We start from the raw sequence: 22,277 nt of genomic DNA on the forward strand, positions 1-22,277 counted from the left end.
CCTGATCACGTGCAACCTCCACCACAGCCCCAAGCCAGGAGCCCCTGAGCGCACCACAGGTCCCAGCCAGCTTCCCAGCCAACACCATCATTCAAAGGCATCAATTCTTAGGTTTTCCTTATTCATTGTCCACCTTTCACATGCGTATGAGACTATTGAAAACCCTTGGGTCAGGTCACCTTGGTCCTTAAAGTGACATTTTTGCTTTTTAACACTTTAAAGAGGTCTTTTGAAGCAGATTTGCCCAGTTCAGGGCATCATTTCATTTCTTGACTGCTGCTTCCATGGGCGTTGATTGTGGGGATCCAAGTGAAATGAAATCCTTGACAACCTCATTCTTTTCTCTATTTATCATGATGTTGCTTATTGGTCCAGTTGTGAGGACTTTTGTTTTCTTTATGTTGAGGTGCAATCCATATTGAAGGCTGTGGTCTTTGATCTTCATCAGTAAGTGCTTCAAGTCCTCTTCACTTTCAGCAAGCAAGGTTATATCATCCGCATATTGCAGGTTGTTAGTGAGTTGTCCTTCAATCCTGATGCAGCATTCTTCATATTGACCAATCCCTGGGATTATTTGCTCGGCATACAGATTGAATAAGTATGGTGAAAGGATAGAACCATGACACACACCTTCCTTGGCTTTAAACCACACAGTATCCCTCGCTCTGTCCGAATGACTGCCTCTTGGTCTAAGTCCAGGTTTCTCATGAGCACAATTAAGTGTTCTGGAATTTCCATTCTTTGAAATCTTATCTGTAATTTGTTAAGATCCACACAGTCCTTTGCATAGTCAATAAAACACAGGTAAACATCTTTCCTGTATTCTCTGATTTCAGCCAAGATCCACCTGATATCCTTGTTCCAAGTCCTGTTCTGAATCTCACTTGAATTTCTGGCAGTTCCCCGTCAATGCACTGCTCCCACCACTTTTAAATGACCTTCAGCAAAATTTTACTTGTGTGTCATATTAATGATTTTAGTGACCTTTGTTGTGTACTGGAAATAGGAGTATCCCTTTAGATATTTCTTTTTTCCCCCCCCTTAATCTCTCTGTTCTCTCCGCAGGTTTTATTTCCCAGGATGTTGCCCTTTGCTGACAACTCACTACCAAGAATGAATCAAAGCCTAACAAATGTGATTTGGCTTCAGGGTCTTTGATCTTAGAAATCAAAATAAGCCTATTCCAGGTGTCTTTCATGATACCCCAGATGTTTCCTGGATGGTGCTCTGCTATGTTGTAACCAGTGCCACAGGCTGATTAGATAGCTTGCTGTTATCAGTTGACTGTTTATCTTTTTTTAACTTCTGAGTCTCTGGCGCTTTTTTGAGGCATCATAATTAACAAATTATTACAGTACCAGCAAAACTTTCAACCTTGTCAAGTAGTGTTAATTGAAAAGATAAATGAAAACATTGCAGCTGTGCATTCCTTAGCAATTCAGGAACATAAAAAAGTAAGCCTCTATCACTTATCATATAACAGGTTCATGTATGGAATGATGGTGGTGATTAAATAATTGATTTAACCTTTTTTTTGGTGGTTAATGGGAAGTTGTGTCATTGCTAATTTTTTGCTCATACAGCAAGTGCTGATGTGAACATCTTGTACATGCCTCCTGGTATACATAATTTAGGTATTCTCTGAGGTATGTCTCTTGGAATGAAATGCCGTCTGTAGCGTTCTCAAATACACACATTTTGAAGATAGTATTAAACTGTCTTCCAAAATGATTTCCCAAAGAATTAGATGATTTATGCCAATGATTGCAGAAGAGCTCTCAATAGCCCACACCTCTCTGATACTTGGCATTATCAGGTTTTTTAATTTTTGCTAATCCTCTAGGTATAAAACGATATGTATACAAAATTTTACGCATCCTTTAATTATTAATAAGTTTGAATGTCTGTACATATTTTTAATCATATTAGGTGAATACTTATTAATGTTTATTGACCATTTTCTCTGTCACATAAAATATATATGTATATACTTACATAGATATTTTGTAGAAGTTCTGTGTATATTCTGATTATGAATCCTTTGTCTATTATATGTGTCCAGATATCATTTCTCAGATTTTGGCTTGTATTTACACTTTCTTTACTGTGTATTTTGAATAATTAAGTTTTTAGTTTTAATGCGATTGAATATATCAATATTTTAAAGAACTTCTCAATTTCCCTAATTCAAGTTCATAAAGATATTTATCTATTTTTCTAAATATTTTATACATTTGAGTTTAGCATTTAAATTCATCAGGGATTGATTTTTGTAGCTAAATATGTTATTTTTTAAAATATGAATACCGATTTTTCTAGTGATTTTTTTCATTTCAAATTTAACAGAACAGCAACATAATGCTTAATGCTTTCTTTGGAAAAAAAAATTGGAAGGATGTTTTAAAATAATGATAAATTTTTAATGCTTATAATTCTACTCACGTCTTTATTTCTCCTTGAGTCAGTTTTGAAAGATTTTACTTTTCTGAGAATTTACTAAATTTTTAATTTAATTGACAAATTTGTTCGTAACATCTTCCTTTTTCAAATCTCTATTAGATTTGAAGTTGTTTCCTTTTTCATTCTTAATATATATTTTCTCTTCTCTCTTTTTTTGTTCAGTCTTGCTAAAAGTTTGTCTATTTTATTAATGCCAAAATGATATATTATCTATGTTTTTACCTACCAATACCTTGTTCCTTATTTCTTCCCACTGTCCTTCTGAGATCATTTTCTTTTTTCCTGAAATACGGTTGTTAATCCTCCCTTTGGTTGTAACCTCTCTCCCCTTTTGTTTATTTATAATGTTCGTTCTTTTCTTTTTTCAGTCACTGTTCTTGACAGTTTTTTTTTTTTTTTTTTTTTAAACATAGTTCCAGGTTGACAACTCTTTTTTGCTCAGCGCTTTGAGGATTTTATCCCCCTGTTTTCCGGTTTCTATTGCTGCTGTTGAAGAGTTTACTGTCACTTTAGCTGTCATGATTTTGTAGGTGCTCTGTCTTTTCTCTCTCTCTGTTTTTAAGATTTTCGTATTACATGTTCTGCATTTTCACTGCAGTGTGTCTAGGTGTGAATTTCTTTTTTATTCTTGCTGCTCAGTTCTATGTTGTACTTCCTGCATCTGTGGAATCATATTTTTCATGAGTTTTGAAAAATTCTCAGCCATTGTCTTGTCTACTACTTCAGTTATCCTACTTTTAACTAATTCACTTAATAATTCTTTATTTCAATAATTAAAAACTTATTTTAAAAGTTATATTTCATTCTTTTCCAAGTCACTTCAGTCAATTTGGATAGTGTCTTCTTTCTTGTTTATGTTTTGTTATCTTATCATTTTCTTTATACATTTCATACGTAGTTACTTCATATTCTATATCTAAAATTATAATATTTTAGTTTAAGGGGGTAAATCTGATTTTTTTGCCTTTTGGCTTTGACTTATGGTAAGTTAATTTCCTACATGATTGGTGATGTTTGATTGCTAATTCATACATATTTCATGCCAACTTTTGGGAATCCGAGGTTCTAAATTCAGGATGATTTCCTCCAGAGTGAGTTTCTGTTTGAGTCTTTCAGGACTCAGGAAGTTCTTGTATCTTTGGGTCACTTCACCATCCTTCCAAGTTGTTTTTACACAAAAAAATCAAAACAGAATCACTCAAATTATAGATCCTACCTGATACTAGTCTTTACCAATGATTCAAAAGATATAAGCAATAACCTGCTGTAAATTAGCATTTCTTTTCTAGAGAGGTCTGAATCCATCAGACACAGCTTCCAATATTCTTCTCCACAATAGAATGTGTCTGGTTTCTGATTAACAGACAGTGAACCTAAAAAATATGTGTGGAAACATTGCTCTCAAAGGAAGTTGATTCAGTTTGGGGGCTCACTAGGTTTATATCCAATTACAAGGATAGAAAATACTGACTTTTCTCATTTTCCAGGCAGTCGTGCCTCCACAAAGTCCAGGTTTATTTATAATAAGTACTCTAGACAGGAGCAGGTATATGCTAATTGTTTAGGGTTTTTTGTTGTTTTTTTGGGGGGGGATAAATGCTTTCCATTATCTTTTTGCTAGTAAATACCATGAACATGTTTACAAGGAAGGCTGGTATAGGTCAATCATTCCGTCTTGGAGCTCGCTATGCAGAAAGGAAAGAGTTATAAGCCTACCGTTAACCCTCCTTCCCTAAAATCTTTCTGCAATACTTATTTGGAAAGTCTTTTTCTCAGCCAAAGCTAATGATCCTGGCTATATACAGGTAGTCCCTGACTTACAGCAGGGTTCCATACCAATGACTCCGTCGTAAGTCAGTTCTGAGGTAAGTCAAATATCTAGTTTCATTTTTTTTAGTTTTCATTATTATTGCCCTTTATTATCAGTATTTTTATAAATCTGACCTATATTTGTCTTTGGGAGTTGGAAACTTACAGATACATTTTAATATATGTAGTTTTTAGACGCTTTTGAGTTGGAGCCGACTCATAGCAACCCTATACACAATGGAAGGAAATACTGCCCGGTCCTGCACCATCCTCACAATCATTATTATGTTTGACCCCATCGTTGTAGCCACTGTATCAATCCATCTCATTGACGGTCTTCTTCTTTTTCGATGACCCTCTACTTTATCAAGCATGATGTCCTTCTCTAGGGACTGTTCCCTCCTTATAACATGTCCAAAGTACATGAGACGAAGTTTCGCCATCTTCGCTTCCAAGGAGCACTCTAGCTGTATTTCTTCCATATATTTTCCACGTATTTTAATATATACCAAAAAAATCCAAACCCAGTGGCTCGAGTCAATTCCGACTCACAGCGACCCCATAGGACAGGGTAGAACTGCCCATAGAGTTTCCAAGGAGCACCTGGCGGATTCAAACTGCGGACCATTTGGTTAGCAGCCGTAGCACTTAACCACTATGCCACCGGGGTTTCCTAAAACAAGGATTGGTTTAATGGTAGATGATGGAATTTGTAATATAAGTAGTCCCCAATTTATGATGTATTGTGTTCGAGTTATGACAAACTGCACTTACCACCGTCTTTTTTTTTTTTTTTTTTTGGTACATCTTATCGTTAGTAATATGTATGTATGTACATATTTTAATTTTTTTCCTGGGAGCTAATTGCTCACAGTTCATGTTTTTAGGGAAGGTTTTCTTTTTTGGGGGGAGGAAGGGGGAAACAGATCTAATTCACTTCATGCAAGGCCAGAAATGGAGCAGTAGTTATATTTTATAAAGAATATCGTTGTTTTGTAATGACAGAGCTCCCCAAGAGCATCTAGCTCATTTACTGATGAATATTCATATTTAAAATATAAACTATGACCAGATAGCCATTAAGGATGTGATCTATGTATGAAGAATTCTTTACATATCTGCAGATCAAAGTTATTCTTCACTTGGGACATTATTAATACTTTTCCTTTTGGCTTCCTGTCCTCTCAGTCATCTTTGCTAAAATAACCTAACTCATTCCTGATGGCACTGTTCGCGCATCCACGGTTTCCCAGCACATGGTGCTGAACTACACTATCTGCGTTTATATTTCAGTGTTCTGTCTTCCCCATTCAGGCTCAGCAGAGTGGTGATAAACTTAGTGCTATGTTTGATTACCAGTAATAGCTAGGACTGTGATCTACTGTGATGAACAAGATTAGGTAGGAGTAACTTACTTCGAAGCTGTGGAATGTTATCAGGCAATGCTGTGCATCTCTCAGATAGTTGTCTCCTGAATAAACTGCAACCTCTGCAGTACATGGCTGGAGGGGAGCTACCTTTGCTACAAATCACAGTAATGACCAAAAACCCAGCACCAGCAGTTTCTGTACCAGTAAAAAATCATTGCCTTGGGGCAGATTTAGTTTACACACGGCACTTACCAAGAAAGCTTTATCCCTTTATTTTCTTTTAAAAATAATGACATTGTAATCAGTGTATACTACCTGAGGAGTCAAGCTTTTCTTTTTCTTTCAGCACTTAAATTTCACTTGACATAATGTATACTATTGATATAAGAACAATGATGCTGTAATTCATAATAATGGATTTCAATGACTTTTAAAAAAGCATAACTAATGTAGAATCAAAGTGACTTTACCCGGGGAATGTACCATGTACTCCCCAATGTAAAAATTGTAAACAACGCTCATATAAATCACTTCTCAAAGACCTAAAGAGATTCTCCATTCTGGTTATAATTTTTAAAAGTTTGATGCAGGAATTTTGCTTTGTGTAATAATTGTAATTTGGCTGTCGAAACTAAAAAACGGTTTCATATATTGTGGTTCCTGTTTTACAATGTCGGTAGTGTGTAGATCAAATATGTGTCTTCCAACTGCTTTTGTTTCTAGATTGCCTTCAGAACAATGGAAATCTCGTTCATCATACCTACAACAATGCCAAGAAACAGGGCTATATTCCTGCTCCTGCATAATCTGTTTGAATTTTAGATAAATCACAGATGTGAGCCAAATAATTACTGCCAGTTTTAATTAAAACTAGCTTGGAACTCTTAAGTCGATCATTATCTTCATAGTTGGCCTTAATTTTCTCCCTGAAAAGCTTCTAATGAACCATGACAATTTTTAGATGCACTTTATAGGTTTTATTTCAGAGGAATCACTCATTCTTTTTTAATATTAAAAAATCATCAAGTTTCCCTGCACTCTCTCACAAATAGATGATTGAAGTGATACATGTGATTTTTTTTTTTTACTTCCTCTGAAGTAATATTATTTTCCATACCTAAACAGAGATGACAATTCTATTATATTATACCTAATATTGTATAATAGCTTCCTTGGGATTATCATCTGAGAAGGTGACTCAAATGGTTACTTGTCAGATCCAGAGAACATTTTGCAAAGGTCAAAGGCAATTCACAGTAATTATTATGCAAGATGTTGGTGTCAATCTGGCTTTGTTTTGTTTACAAGACCTCAATCTGAAGTATAAAATTGAGCAAATAACTCAAATATTATACTCATCAGATGTGCTGCTGGCATGAAGTAAGGATTTCATCAGCTCTGAAAGGCTTTTGACCCTGCCTTTAATTGCTCTTAGGCTACTTACAGGGTCAGTCCTGATTTTTTCTGTATTGTTGACCATGAGTGAAAGCCTATGAATGGAGTAGAATATAGTAATTCTTCTTGGTATTTAGATTTTATTTCCTATGCCCATGATTAATAGTGTGGTAACAACTGTTAGTTGTATGTGTGCTTGTAAGAATTTGCATGTATTATGAGAGGAAAAGAAGGCCAAAAGAGTCATGGCAATATTAATGCCTTATATTAACTATTTATATTTTAAGTTAATAGATTCCCATGCTTTAACATATTTCTATGGATTATATATGAGGTAGTAAGAAATGCAATATATAATTGAGTAAAATTTATTTTCTTTTTGAAGGGGCATGAAACTTAATTTAAAAAGCAGTGAAAGGAGGAAAGGAAAACCCGAATGACCAAAATGGGAATGTACACCACATTGAGAGAGTTCTCACACACTGCAACTAGGTTTTTTGCTTGTTTGTTTTTAAATTTTACCTCTTTTATTCTTAAGGAGGACAAGTAGTCAAATAAATAATGCTTCTCCTGAAATTGTGTGTGCTATTAGCAATAATTGCGGCCAGAATCAGCAGCACCCTGTAGTGTGTGAGAACATCCAGTGACTCCCTGCTAAGAGAGTAAGGCTCCCTGCCAGATGGATATGGATTGAAATCCCAGCTCTCACACTTACTAGATCCAGGACTAGTTTCTTAGATTCTCTTTTCTCTATAATTCACTCTTTTATGTATTTTTTACCAACTCATGCAAAGTTGTCATAAGCATTGCATGGAATAATGTATTCCCAATATTTAACACAGGACAGGAACATAAATAAGCTTAATAAATGTTAGTTGCATTTTTATACTTTCAAAATATAGAGCCACAGATAAAAAATCATTCCTACCAGGTTTGTGGGTGGAAGAACCATTGAGGGACGTTTCTTAAATCTGTAACCTCTAAGTCTCTGGATGAAGACTGTGTATAAGACCTAATCTATGTTTCTGTGTCCTATCTAATTCCCAAATTCCCAAGATCACCTAAAAGTTAAAAAAAAAAAAAAAGTAATATTTGGTCTGATGACATTCTCCAGTTCCCAAGGGAAATAGCACTTTATATTGACATAAAAGGAGAACTTTCATACAATTTCTTTTCCTGGTTATGAGAACCTCCTTGTTCTTCCATTTAGCTGGACTTTTTCCCTTTGCCTTATCATAAATGACCAGTACCAGCACTTTTGGGAGTATCAAATAACCACAAACAAAATAACTGATATTTGCAAAAAAGTGTTTCTTAGAGTGCATCAGGGTTTTTTTGAGCCTCTTTTCTTTGTTCTTTTACAATGTACATTGTCACCTACTGCATGTAAATCATTAGCTTGCACTGTTGATGACAATATGAAAAATCGTAAGTCGTGTAATAATAATCCGTCCCTGCCTTTCGTCCTTTTCCCTCATGTCATTAGTAGCTTTCCCTTAATCAAAGTAAAATCAGCTCACCTTTCTTATATAATAAAACACATAGGAGAGGTAGCACAAGAGAAATAGCTGAAAGAAGACAAATAGGAACCAGGGGATTTAGCTCTAATCTCAGGGCTCTCACCAGTCAGCTCTGTCATCTTAGAAAAGACATAATTTCTTAGATCTAAGTTTGTTTACCTCTAAAATAAGGAGGTTGAAAGAAATTATCTAAAAGCTCCTTTTTGCTCTAAGATTCTAAATGTCATCATATTTTGGTATAGTACATAATGGATACTACTTATTTAAGAGAAAATAAGTGGTGTGGAACTCATGAAACTCTTGAATAAGTGAGGTAGACTGCTCAGTATGAAATTCATTGCCACGCTGTGTCACAGAATACTACTCTTCAAAGTAATCAAATAGAAAACTAGAATTTTTTGAGTATTCCAGAAATCTCTGATGGTAAATGGTGAAATAAATCCATATTTTACTGCCATGGAAAAGACACATTATTTATAAAGCCCACAGGCAATATGAACAGATTTAATAGGTCTGAGATGAGTTTAATAAGCAGGTGGGTTGAAAATTTGCAGTGCAAACACAGATACTGTTCTGCGATCAGTATAAAGCTGCACAGTGTTGTACACTACTACAGCATGCAATTTAAGCGATTAAGCAGGGCTCAGATATGTGAAAAGGACTCTATATACTGGCAAAACATCACTGGCCCTTATTTTTGAAAAAAAAAATCGTTAATGATCATTAAAAAATAAACATAAAAATCAGCTCACTTTGATAGATGATTAGAAATGCAAATACAAAATCACCTTGTATTTAGATTTTTTTTTTAAATGCCATGGAATTCACAGAAAGAGACTTGTCTGTCATTTAGAAGCCAAGAGCTTGGATTTGGAAAGTTCAAAAGGTAGAAAGTAAATGAGCAGAACTAGTTCCCACTTAGGCATGTAATTGTTGATCCAGTGAATCTGAATTTAGAAAGAAAAATTCTAATAGCTTTAAAAGACTACATTTTTATTCCCAAAGGGGTCTGACTGAGTAGTTCAATTAGACATAGATATGTTCACTGGCAAATTTGTATACAAGCAGTCCCCGGGTTATGAACGAGATTCGTTCCTAAGTCTGTCTTTAAATCGAATTTGCAGGTAGGTCGAACAGGTCCATACAGTTCTTATTTAAGGTCAGTTAGTCAAATGGTTGTTTTAGTATACAGTATATATTTCATCTTTCTATGCATATAAACACTTAAGAAACACTGCCAAGCCACGCAATGTTTTCATGAGCATCATAAAGTAGTGCTTGTGCTCCTTATTATGAACCCCTGTATTTAACTCAAACTTTTAAAATAATAGGCTTTATGGCAGTCTGTTCTTAAGTACTAATTGTCTATAAGTCAGACGTTCATAACCTGAGGACTACCTGTATTTAAACTTCTGCTTTTCTTTTGGGTGTCGTGAACCTTGAGCATTTTCTGTTATAAAGAATTTCAGAATCAATAAAGTTCCTTTTTTGTATTAAAAAGAAGAAAACACTTATCACGTTAACTTCCAAAGGGTATTAAAAATCCATATTAATGAAAATATGGAAGGAATTTTATTCCATGAACCTTTCAACTCCTTTTAAAAACTTTTATAATACCATGGTATCTAATTATCACTCCTACAGCTCCTTTTTTTTTTTTTCCCAAGGAGTTCAAAGCAATTTACATAGTTAACTCACTTTGACAGAGAAAATCATTTAACAGGATAAAAGAAACTGAGGCACATGAAAGTTATGAAATGTGGTCACTGTGATGAAGGAGTGAAATTTATCTCTTGATATAGGAATACAGTGGTGGGGTTCAATTATATTCTTCTACTTTTAAATTCTGTGCAATATTAGAAATGATTTACTATCTCTAAATCTCATTAACCCCTGTGTAAAACTGAATAACCTTCCCTGTCCAGGCTTACTACAAGATTCAGGGACATGGTGTTTATATCCGTAAGAAGGCTTGCTAAGTTATAAAGCGCTACGTTTATAAAATATGGTATTCTTAGATCTTCTATTGCAGACTCCCAAGGAGGATCCGTTAAAAAAAAAAATCCGTTGTGTTAATTCCAACTCATAGCGAAACCCGTCTTATATCCATCTGACACAAGAATCCTGGACACTTATGCATATTATTTGACTGTACAGTACAATATAAATGCATATGTATGCAGATATCATTTTTCCTGTTATACTCCTCAATGTACCTAGGACCCCAGCCTTAGCTATAGTGTGATTCATGAGGATGAAGCTGAATAGGACTCATGTGCTGCCTGGAGCAAAGGAAGAGAAACACAGTCTATGTAGGGAACACAACCACTGAGGAGAACCAAAGGCCAGGATATCAGTAACGAGTGCAAAAGCATAGGTTGGGGTCAGAGCAAGAGGTCAGGAACCAAGGGTTTCAATAATAAGTTAAAAAATATAACCAATAATAGGTTAGGAAGGCATGCAAAACAAGCTAAAAGAATGGGGTTTGAGATGCAGGTCCTACACAACTTACAGACCCGAGATTTTTTTTATGGATGCTGTCAACATGGCACAGTAATAGCTCAGCTCAGTTAAAGGTAGAGGATAGGCCAGACAACAGTAACTATGCATCACAAACCAGAAAAGGATGAAAAACTTCTCAGATTCTTTTCCACGAGGAATGATAGGGGGTTTCTCACTTTTCATAATTTTGAGAGAGTGGAAGGGGAGTGGTGCTAACTGAATTCATTAAAAAATATTTTAAACTTTTGTAATTTGTTTTTCTACAGTGAAAAAGCACTTTGTAAATATAGAATGTCTTTGCTAATATAGAACTAAGCTAATTTTTCAACAGCTGTTTAAATTCTGAGGAGGCTTATTCATTCATTCAATCATTTTTTCAGAAAATGTATATTGAGTGACTACTGTCTGCCAGGCATGTGTTTAAGGTGGATATACCTGAGTTTACAGGCTTTTAGAGAAACAACATGGAATTATTTATTACAAGTGCACCGAGTGCTACAAAGGTAACATACAGCGTGTTTCTGGGATGTGTGAAATAATATGAGAAATCAGAGAGGTATATCTGAGGAAGTTGAAGCTGTGGGAATTATATTACAAGAATATAATGCAGTTAGAACTAGAGATACACACATCTCAGCCACTCTTATAGTTTCTCATCCCTTAGTACAATGGGAAAACTTACGCCCTCTGTATTTCTCCGCGGTAATAGTGAAAGCATATAGAAATAACCAAATTGAAGAAAACTGACAGTTGAGTTGCAACTTTGCTTCACTACAAGTGTAGAAAATCTTCTAATTCTGAAATTTCAATTTTTGAATAAACCTAGATTCAAACAAAGCTTTGAACTACATAAAATCAAACCAATATATAAAAAGAACAATTTACTCTCAGTAATTATTTTAGAACAGTAGTAGTGTGGTTATTCTGAGGTTCAGGTGCATAATGCAAAATAAGCTAAGTGAGTAATTGGGAGATATTCTAATTCTATCATCCGTGGTGACTGTTGAAACCAAGATTCTCAATGCTTAGCAAAAAACACTAGCCCTGCATTTGAATTTTAGGTATCTGTCTGATCTACTTCTGAGATATTTTCTTTTTTACAAACCCTGTAGCAATGAGTACCTTTAGTAGCCTGATTGTGTTCTTGAATATCATTTTCCAGTAAAAGAAGAGCTTCTAGGAGAAATAACTGATTCTAAGTCTAGATTTTGATGTTGTTGTTATACCAGAGACTGAGGAAGTTAGCAAGGGCTACTTGAATCATATCCAAAGAATCAAGGGGGCAATTTGAAGAGACTCCCACTGGCCAAAATGGGCAAACTTGAGCTTCAAAATGAATAATTCCAATTGATTGAAATCCATCAATAGATTTAAATCCATGTATTCCTTTGTTATCAAATAAACTCATGATCTTCAAAGAATGAAAGGGCATCAACTGAATATCTTTGAAACTGATAAAGGGAAAGAATCAATCAAACATCTGTCCTACTTTTTTCTATATGAGTTCTACCATTGGGTAGCCAAATAACAAATGAAAAGGCAGTGTTTCTTTACTAAAACATTTCAATTATAAATGAAAAATAAATGATGGAATTAGAATATCACCATTTTGCCATCCCAACATATTAATAGAGGTAGATATTGACCACCAGTAGCTACTAACATCATAAAAAGAAAACAACCAGACATTTCCCCCTAAAGAAAGAATGAACCACTACCAAAGGGATCAAACTGAAGTCTGGTCAGGCCTCTGGATACAGCTGCCAATTTATGGGAAATAAAGAAGATCGAGCAATCCGCTCAGCTGCACCATGAGTGCACAATTAGAAATCCAGACTGGGAAACTCTACAAATCAAAAGACCTGGGGTTTTAAACAGATGATTTATAGGGTAAGAAAAGGGATGGGGGGTGGGAGTTGCGGTTAACAGGGACTGAAAACACATACCAGATGTTTGGAAGATGGGCCAAACCAAGCATAGAGATGCACACACGGATGAAAAAACTAAATCAACTCAAGAAAATAACTACTATAAATTTAAAGATGGTTATTTAAGCATGGAGGAGAGGTTTGAGATGAAAATGAGGCACATGGAAGGAGCTTCTAGGGTTATAGGCAAAGTTCTGGCTCTTGTCAGGTTACCGTTGCAACGATGTTGACTTTATAATAACTCATTAAGCTATAAAGTATGTTTTGTTATCTTTGGACCTGTATTTTGCTTTATGATGCAAGATTAAAAACAAAATAGGGTAAAACAAAATATAACATCAAAATGACGTAGCTTATTACTAAAATGGAAACTCTGGTGGCATAGTGGTTAAGAGCTATGGCTGCTTACTACAAGTTTGGCAGTTCGAATACACCAGGCACTCCTTGGAAACCGTATGGGGTAGTTCTACTCTGCACTATAGGGTCACTATGAATCAGAATCAACTCAATGGCAATGGGTTTTTTTCTTTTTTATTACCAAAATTAAAATTATCAAATAAAATCAGAAAAAGTGTGTCAGGGTTATATACTTTCACCAAACTTATTCAATCTGTATGCTGAGCAAATAATCAGAGAAGCCAGACTGTATGAAAAAGAACTTGGCATCAGGATTGGGAGAAGACATTAATAATTTGTGATATGCAGATGACATAACCTTGCTTGCTGAAGCTGAAGAGGTCTTGAAGCAGTTACTGATAAAGATCAGAGACTACAGCCTTCAGTATGAATTATACCTCAATATAAAGAAAACAAAAATCCTCATGGCTGGACCAGTAAGCAATATTATGATAAATGGAGAAAAGATTGAGGTTGCCAAGGATTTCATTTTTCTTGGATCCACCATCAACATCCTTGTAAGCAGCAGACAAGAAATCAAAGAACATATTGCATTGGGCAAATCTGCTGCAAAAGACCTCTTAAAAGTGTTGAAAAGCAAAGATGTCACTTTGGAAACTAAGGTGTGCCTGACCCAAGCCATGATATTTTCAATCACTTCGTATATATGTGAAAGCTGGACAAAGTCCAAAGAATCGATGCCTTTAAATTTCAGTATCGGGGAAGAATATATAATATACCGTGCCCTGCCAGAAGGAACAAATATGTCTTGGAAGAAGTACAGCTAGAATGATTCTTAGAAGCGAGAATGGCAAGACTTTGTCTCACTTACTTTGGACATGTTATCAGGAGAGACCAGTGCCTAGAGAAGGACATCATGCTGGGTAAAGCAGAGGGTCAGCAAAAAAGAGAAAGACCCTCAGCAAGACGGATTGACACAGTGACTGCAACAATGAGATCAAACGTAGCAACCATTGTGAGGACGGCGCAGGACCGGGCAAAGTTTCATTCTATTATACCTAAGGTTGCTATGAGTCAGAACTGACTCAACGGCTCCTTACAACAATTACCAAAATACGCTATTATTCTTGTCTAATTCATTGTTCTATTAGCTTCATTGTTCTTTTTTTAGGTATTTTATGAAAATATTTAATCTCTTAATGTACATTAATTAAAAAACGGGCAGAGTGTAAAGATTGTCAGTATGAGTCATACAAAACTTGATAAAAAGAAAGAATTGAATGGTTTAAGAAACTGCACGTTACTTGTATGATGTCAGTTTAGACTTATACTTTTTCAGTATCCAACTTGCTTATTAAAGGACTAGGTGTAATCTAAAATCGTGATTTCATCAGAAAGCCAAGCTCTATAAATCACCACTAGTCTTACAAAAACTGGAGCTTTCTGTTGGTGGTTTACCACGATTCTATCTTCAGAAAACTAGAGGACAGGACTTTTCTTTTTATCTTTCTTTCTTTTTCTTTTATGTAAGGAATATTCAGTGGTAATATATTTTGCTTATTTTTGTTTAACAAACTATACTGTCCTTAGGCATGATACAAGAAATTTCCTTTCAGACGTGCATTTAATACTTTAATATCACAGGTCATGGCTCTGTTTGTTTTATACATTTTCATTTAGTGTTGTGCCTTTGGAATCAGCGGAAATGTATAAATCAAATACATACTATAGTCATTTTACTGGAAATAAAAACATAACTCAAATGGATGAATTCAGTCCCCAAACATATTTACGTTAAAGCACAGGAACAAAAACTTATGTTTCAAGTTTTTCTTTCATTCCATAGTATTCGTGTATCAGTAGCTTATATTGGTGAGTCTTAGAATCACTTACTGTAAAGAAGAGTGAAGACTCTGTACATAGCCAAATGCTTTCTTGATGTATTTAGGATCTTACTACTTTGTTACTGTGTAGATGACCAAAAGAAGATAAAACTCACCAGTGTGTCGGGTAAAAAGATTGTTTTTATCTTTATTTTACTTTGTGTGGCCATTGTTTATTTTAATTTCATTTTTCTATAAGTTCTACATATCTTTCCTTAGTAAATTAGATCAAAACACTGAATTATTTGATCAGTAATATTAATATGGCATCTCTGATAACAGCATTTTATATATACACACGCACTCACATACACACGTAGTATTTATAAATTTACAATGACTTTATACTGCTATTTGTAAAGAACAGTATTTATGCACCACATTAAGATCAGAAATACATCTATTATGTTACTGTGTGTAAGCCAACCAAACTAATAATTTCGATCATTAGGTTCAGTCAGAAGTAAACCTTTTACCATCAGGTACTTAGACATAGATTTCTGAATCCAAAAATCAAATTTACCTTTACATGGGGCATTTTTCAAACCTTTCTTTGTAATTATGGATAAATTGAAAGAAGGCAAGGAATCCATCATAGCCCTTATTATGTTTCTCCTCCCTTCAACTATATGGATGTTCTTTAGCTATATATATGCTCTTTTGTTGTTTTCTGGGCCATAAATGATGAAAAGCATGTTTTACAGTGTCTGGCTTTAAGCAAGCACTGGATGGTTGTAGCTATAAGAGAAATGCTTCTGTATTTGTTACCAACAATTTCCAAATTCCAGTTTTTAACACTAGGCTAACGATCAGTTTTGAAAGAAGAAAATAATTTTCCCTGAGTTCATACCAATTAAGACCAGCAATTACTTGCAATTTAAGCAACTCAGATCAGGCTGGTTAATGTTAAGGTCATCTGAATAATGATTAATTTAACCAGGGTCTGTGTTTTAATCAATCTATGTTGCTCATTAAGAGATTGTAGAGCTTTGATTTTTAAAACCTCTACTAACTACAAATTTAATCAGCTTTAACACCATTCCACAAACTGAAAATTATTCTCCTTTGTCCTCATATTTTCTTCAGGAACTTGACACTATTATTTAGGGTTTAGAGATTAAGTTCCTTTAGTTCTGCTCCCAAGGGGTCAATAATAGTAACCGCACATAATTGTCAAATTGTAGAGTAGTTTCTTAAACTCACTATAATTTTTAAGATTGCTTTGATCCTCAAAAAGAAATTAGACTTTATATCATGTAGTCCCAGAGATTAAAGGCAATCTGGTACAATTTGATCAGGTGCTAAAGGAGGAATGCATCTAAAGGAGGAATCCATTAAGAACATAAATAATCATTGTGGATACATTTACTTCCAGTTGATATGTTGTTCCTATGACTCTGAAAAGTCTGAGATACCAGATACCAAAGAACAACAAAAAAACCCCCAAACTCGTTATTGTTGAGTCGATTCTGAATCACGGTGACCCCGTGTATTAGAGAACAGAACTGCTCCATGGGGTTTTCTTGGCTGTAATCTTTATGGAAGCAGATCGCCAACCCTTTCTTCTGCGCTGCCACTGGATGGGTTCAAACTGCCAACCTTAGGTTAAAAGTTGAGTGCAAATCATTCATACCACTCAGGCACCTTGAGAAACCAAATAAAGCTCATCGGCTATAATAGTCATTGAATTTCTTCTGAAGGTGTGTGGGATTAAAGTACAATGTAGTCCTGTTTCTGTACTTTGAGGGAAAGAAAATATGATGAAAATTTTGGTGGATTAATTGCCTTTTCTCTAGGACAGTTTTCAATTTGTGCATAATTAAAATCTGGAAAAAGTGTTCTACGTGAAAGTTAAATTTGAAAATCTGACTCCAAGGTATATGTCTAAATGCTTGATGGCAGAATGTTTACTTTTGGTTAAATTTTGTGATTGAAGCTATTAGTTTGGTTGGTTTAACAGTAACATAAAAGGTATATTTTTTTATTTTGTCATGATATATAAATACTATTCTTTGATCAGTTTAGGAATACTTAATGTGCCTAGTTGAGATTTAAAACATACAAAATACATTAATAATCATGATCTCCTCTAAGAGAATGGTTTCTTATTTGTTGTTCAGGTTTCATCATTATTGTCAAAAATGTATTGAAGGTCTTTGGTGAGAAGAGTAGGAGATAAAGGGACAGGGTGATAGGGGTTTCTCAGAAACCACTGGTTTTTCCTTGGACAAGGTTACCTCTTACAGTTGAATTATGAACTCGAAGGTTAAGTGATTATACTTTTGCTCTGTGTGGAAAAAAATTCCACCTCTCTACTTCTTGCTACATTTGCACAATCAAATTTACTTAGAGAGCAATTAAACATTTTCCTCCTTCCAAATATAGGCACAGCATACATCCGCAATCACAAAGCCATTTATTATGCTATTCCCAGTTCCTCCAGCAAATTCACACATTAGTGTGTCTACCACTGAGAGTGGTACCTTCCAATTAGGTGGCATGGTAGGGAGCAAGGGTAAATCAGCATTTCCATTTCCAGGTAACATCCTTAAGCTAACAGTGCTCCTCAACATATTGTATCAGCCAGAAGGCTAATATTGTTTGAAACTTTCTGGAAGATTTTAATTGTGACATTTTAAAATAGATCCCTAAAGGAGGAATTATCCTTTTCTAATCATCTTTTCCACTTTTCCAGATTCAAATATAATGCCTTAAATGAAGAAACAAGTTAAACTGAAATAAAGTTGATGAAAGCAATGTGTCATAGTCAAAGCAGCACACTGCTCAAGTCCAAGTCAACTGATTATATATTATCAACCCATCATCTTTTGCCCTGTCAGGAAGTTGCAGCTGGTGTTCTCGTTTTCTGGTGTGTAGTTTGAAGAAATGAATAGATTTCACCTGTGTATTATTAGTCACTTGTTATTCTGAGGAAGTCACTAAGTTTGCAATTTTGGCAGACGGAAAGATTTTGAGAATGGACGGTTGAAACGGTCAGTTCTGTGCTCGCTAAAATTCTTATATAAAGAATTTAAGAGGTTAAGATACACCAGCTTCGTGAGAAAGAAATAAAACTTAGAATCTTTTCCATGTAAGACATATTTAAAAAACTTTTATTTTATTCATATTGATCCTCATATTCATAAGGAGACCTATGATGCAAAGGTTAAGCACTTGGCTGCTAATTGAAAGCCTGGTGATTTGAACTCACCGATTCGCAGGAGAAAGACCTGGCAATCTTCTCCCATAAAGACTACAAAAGATTGCAGCCAAGAAAATCCCATGAGGCAGTTCTATTTTGTCTTATAAGGTCTCTACGAGCGGAAAATTGACTTGGTGGCACCCAGCAAAAACAACCCATCATCTATAGTACAAAGAGCAAGGTATTTGGAAAGAGAAATTTAGGATTAAAATCATCATTCTGTTTTTTTGACAAATCATAATATTTCAAGTTTTCAGTTTCCTCCATGTAATGGGTCAGAGAATAAGTGTCTCACTGAAGTCAGAGGTTCAGATACAAGAATTCATTTGAAAACACGTCATAAATCTTGTAAAGGCCTAAACCTAACAAAAAAGTGTGAAAAAAATTAACCTCTGAAATTGCTCAAAAGTAGATGTTGAAATGGCAAATGTTTTGCTACATGTATATTTACCAGAATAAAAAAATAAAAGTAGATGTTTTCAACCAACCACCATTACTCCACCCCTTCATCCTCTATCCCCCCTTGCCAGAGGCCTTCAGTATATGTTTGACAATAATGATGGAATCTAGAGTGTGTAGCCCAAATAAGCTTTATTTTAAAAATTACTAAGTTTGAGATTTTGTGTAGATAAATAAAACATGTGGTACCCAATAAGAGTATGCTGTAGGAGTGATCATCAGTCACAGGAGCTTGGCTCTGAAAATCCCACGTCACCTTGTGTTGAAATCACTGCAATTGCCTGTCAACAGTTTTTATGCTTTTTACTTCTCTCCTTTCCTGATCATCCTTCATATTACTATCAGACTAACATCCCTAAAACATGGTTTTCATCGTGTCCCTCACTTATTTAAAAACTTACAGGTTCTCCTCTTATCTGTTCAGTGAAGACTTACGGATTATAGACCAGCCAAAATTCCCCCTCCTTTTTCCTATCAGAATTTGTCTCCCTGACTCCCCTTCACAAGGCCTCACATGCTCCAATGCAGTTTATCTCCTCCACTACGCACTGTTTCTTACCACTTCCTACTTCTGTTCATCCCCTTAACCACTCCTTCAGGAGTTTTCTGCAATCTGTATCGTAACTGCACTTTTCAGTGCTATGCATTGACTTGGAATCGCCTTCCTCTAAATTCTGCTTCATAAAATCCTGCAGAATGGAGCATAGACTTCAAAATCAGAGCCCTAAATTGAAATCCCATTTCCATACTTATTAGCTGGGAAAACTTGGGCAAGCCTGTTTATTCATCTTTATCTATCAAAATGGGATCAATAACTTTACATTTATAAGTTATTTTGAAAATTTAAGTTACATTGTATAAAAGGCACTGAACACAGTGACTGGCACATAGTAAAATTTCAATAGATGTTGACTTTAGGTATGATTATTATAATTATTTTAAATATTTATTTCACATACAACACTTTCAGTATGTTACCCTTTGTATATCACGTCTTGTACATCTTGTACATCTTGTACCTCTTCCTCCATGAGGTAAGAAGAACAATAATTTCCCAAGATGTCAGCATCTTAGTCCCTGGGAACTGTGAATATGTTAGGTTACACGGCAAAGGAGAATTAAACCTGCAGATGAAATTAAGGTTGCTACTTTTTTATTTTTTAGTTAAAAACAGGTGACCTTAAAATAGGGAGATTATCCAGGATTATCCACGTGAGTCAATGTAATCACAAAGATCCTTGAAAGTGGGAGACGGAAGCAGAAGAATGTCAGAGAAAGAGATGTGACAATGGAGGCAGTATCAGTGAGATGCTATGTTGCTGACTTTGAAAATATGGGAATAGTGCCAAGAATTAGGGGATGCAGGTGAGCTCTAGAATCTGGAAAAGGCAAGGAGATAGATTCTCCCCTATAGTCTCCAGAAAAAAATGCACCCTTCCAGCACCTTGACCCATTTGAGCTTCAATGTGACAAAACTGTAAGAAAACAAATCTGTGTTGTTTAAGCCACTAAGTTTGTGGTAACTTGTTACAGTAGCAAAAGGAAACTAAGACACTATAGTTTTCCACAATTGTGCCCAGCATGGCACTAGTACATAGTAGGTGCTCGATAAATACGTGCTTATTTTAAAACCTACCCTTTCGCTGCTTCCTTCCTGTGCTAAAATAAAGAGTGTAAATGATGGGAAGTCAGAACAGTTCTTTCTAAAAGCTCTTGATCTAGAAAAGAGTGATACCGATGGCAAGATGTAACATGTTTATTACTATTTCTTTAAAGATATATTGGGTTGAAAAGACACAAACTTTGAAGTCACCTACACCAGGGTGGGAATCCTAGATTTACTTCTAAATGCCTGTATGACCCTTTCGAATTGGAGCCTTCCTCAATATATTCTCCGTGTCAGTTTCATCAGAACACATGGGTTCCCACCCACCTACAATTGTAAAAACCCTTATCTGTTTAATTCCAAGCAGCCTGTGAATTTCTGTCCCATAAGCAACCATATTACTTTAGAAATGTTACAGGAAGTTGTGATGTGAGTTGATAAACACTGGACCATAATGTGCATCTGAGGGAAGAGACATGTCACATGGTAGGGAAGCCTAAACAGCTGAAATATAATCTAGCCTTGAAACTTATGGACTGAGCCCAGTAGGTCCCAACTACCCTCTGAGACTTCCTCCACGATGTCCATAGCAGCAAATTAATAGTCCTGAGTCTGATTCACGCAACATTAGTTGATTCGATTTAGCTCTAGTTCCTGGACTAACTCTGATAGTGATGTCAAATGACTGGGAGTCATGAGATGCACACGTCAGCACCAAGTGTCTAAGAAACCTAAACCGGCCTGGGATGGCAGGGACACTGAGTTTGGGGAGACTTTAAATAGACCATGAAGTAGAACCTAGGCCTTTCCGAACCTTAGTTATTATAAAAATGGTTCTTGCAGGGTTATACTGAGAATTAATATATGTCAAGTACCTAATACTGTGCAAGCACACTGTAAGTAATTAATAAAAGATAAACTTTTATCTTAAATGGTGCAAATACTAATAAGCCATGAGAAGGAGCCTGCAGTTCGATACCCTTATAAAATGTGCAAAGGAAAGTGTTGAGCTAATGCATTATCCAAATTTCCTGAGTGCCTGTGTACTGAAAAGTGCACTTCAGAGCAAGACCACTCCAGACAAGCCCCTTGGAAACCTCCAAATAGTCTGTAAGACCACATTACTCCTTATGGCAAGTTATATCATCGGAACATTCCAGAAGCTACAGTACTCACCTTCACATGCCCTGAGTGCTGCTAAATTGTGAAATTACTGAACTATGCTATTATTATAGAAAAATAAGTAGCAAAATTCTCAACAAAAAAGCTATCATATTTTTAAAGAAAATAGGAATAGTTCCATTATAGTGTGTTACAGTTAAAAAAAACAACAACAAAAAAACTTTAGTCCATATGGCTAGTGTCTCAAATCATCAACAAATAATTAAAACAAGTAAAAGCAAAGCAGACTACAACTGCATATAAGCCCAGATTTAATGAGGTGTGGAAGATGCAATAAACTAAACAAATCACATATTTCTGTTAATTAATGGGCTGTGAAAGACTTCCAGGTGGCTTAGCAAATAAGAATTTTTATTTTATTTTTTAGGAGAAGGAAAGTTTTTGGTAATTATGAGATAAATATAATTTATCTTAGTTATTTTTATGTAAATACACTGACGTTTCTGCTTCATTGCAAATGATTATTCAGGTTACTTAAAACATCTACTCTCAATTATTTATAGCAGATTATATTCATGTATCACTTTTCAACTATTTTATGTCAAATTACATTCATTTTTAGATATAAATGTTATAAGCCACAATAATTTTCTCCTGGAAATAT

At 35.2% G+C, this 22,277-nt stretch overlaps 1 protein-coding gene across 1 annotated transcript in view; it reads right to left on the reverse strand.

The window, feature by feature from the left end:
• The window catches only part of CNTN5 (contactin 5), a 573,072-nt gene that overhangs the window by 497,491 nt on the left and 53,304 nt on the right, over positions 1 to 22,277 (reverse strand). The gene's annotated exons all lie outside the window — the stretch shown is intronic.

The sequence above is a fragment of the Elephas maximus genome, chromosome 7 (genome assembly GCF_024166365.1).
Source record: "Elephas maximus indicus isolate mEleMax1 chromosome 7, mEleMax1 primary haplotype, whole genome shotgun sequence".
Lineage (NCBI taxonomy): Eukaryota > Metazoa > Chordata > Mammalia > Proboscidea > Elephantidae > Elephas > Elephas maximus.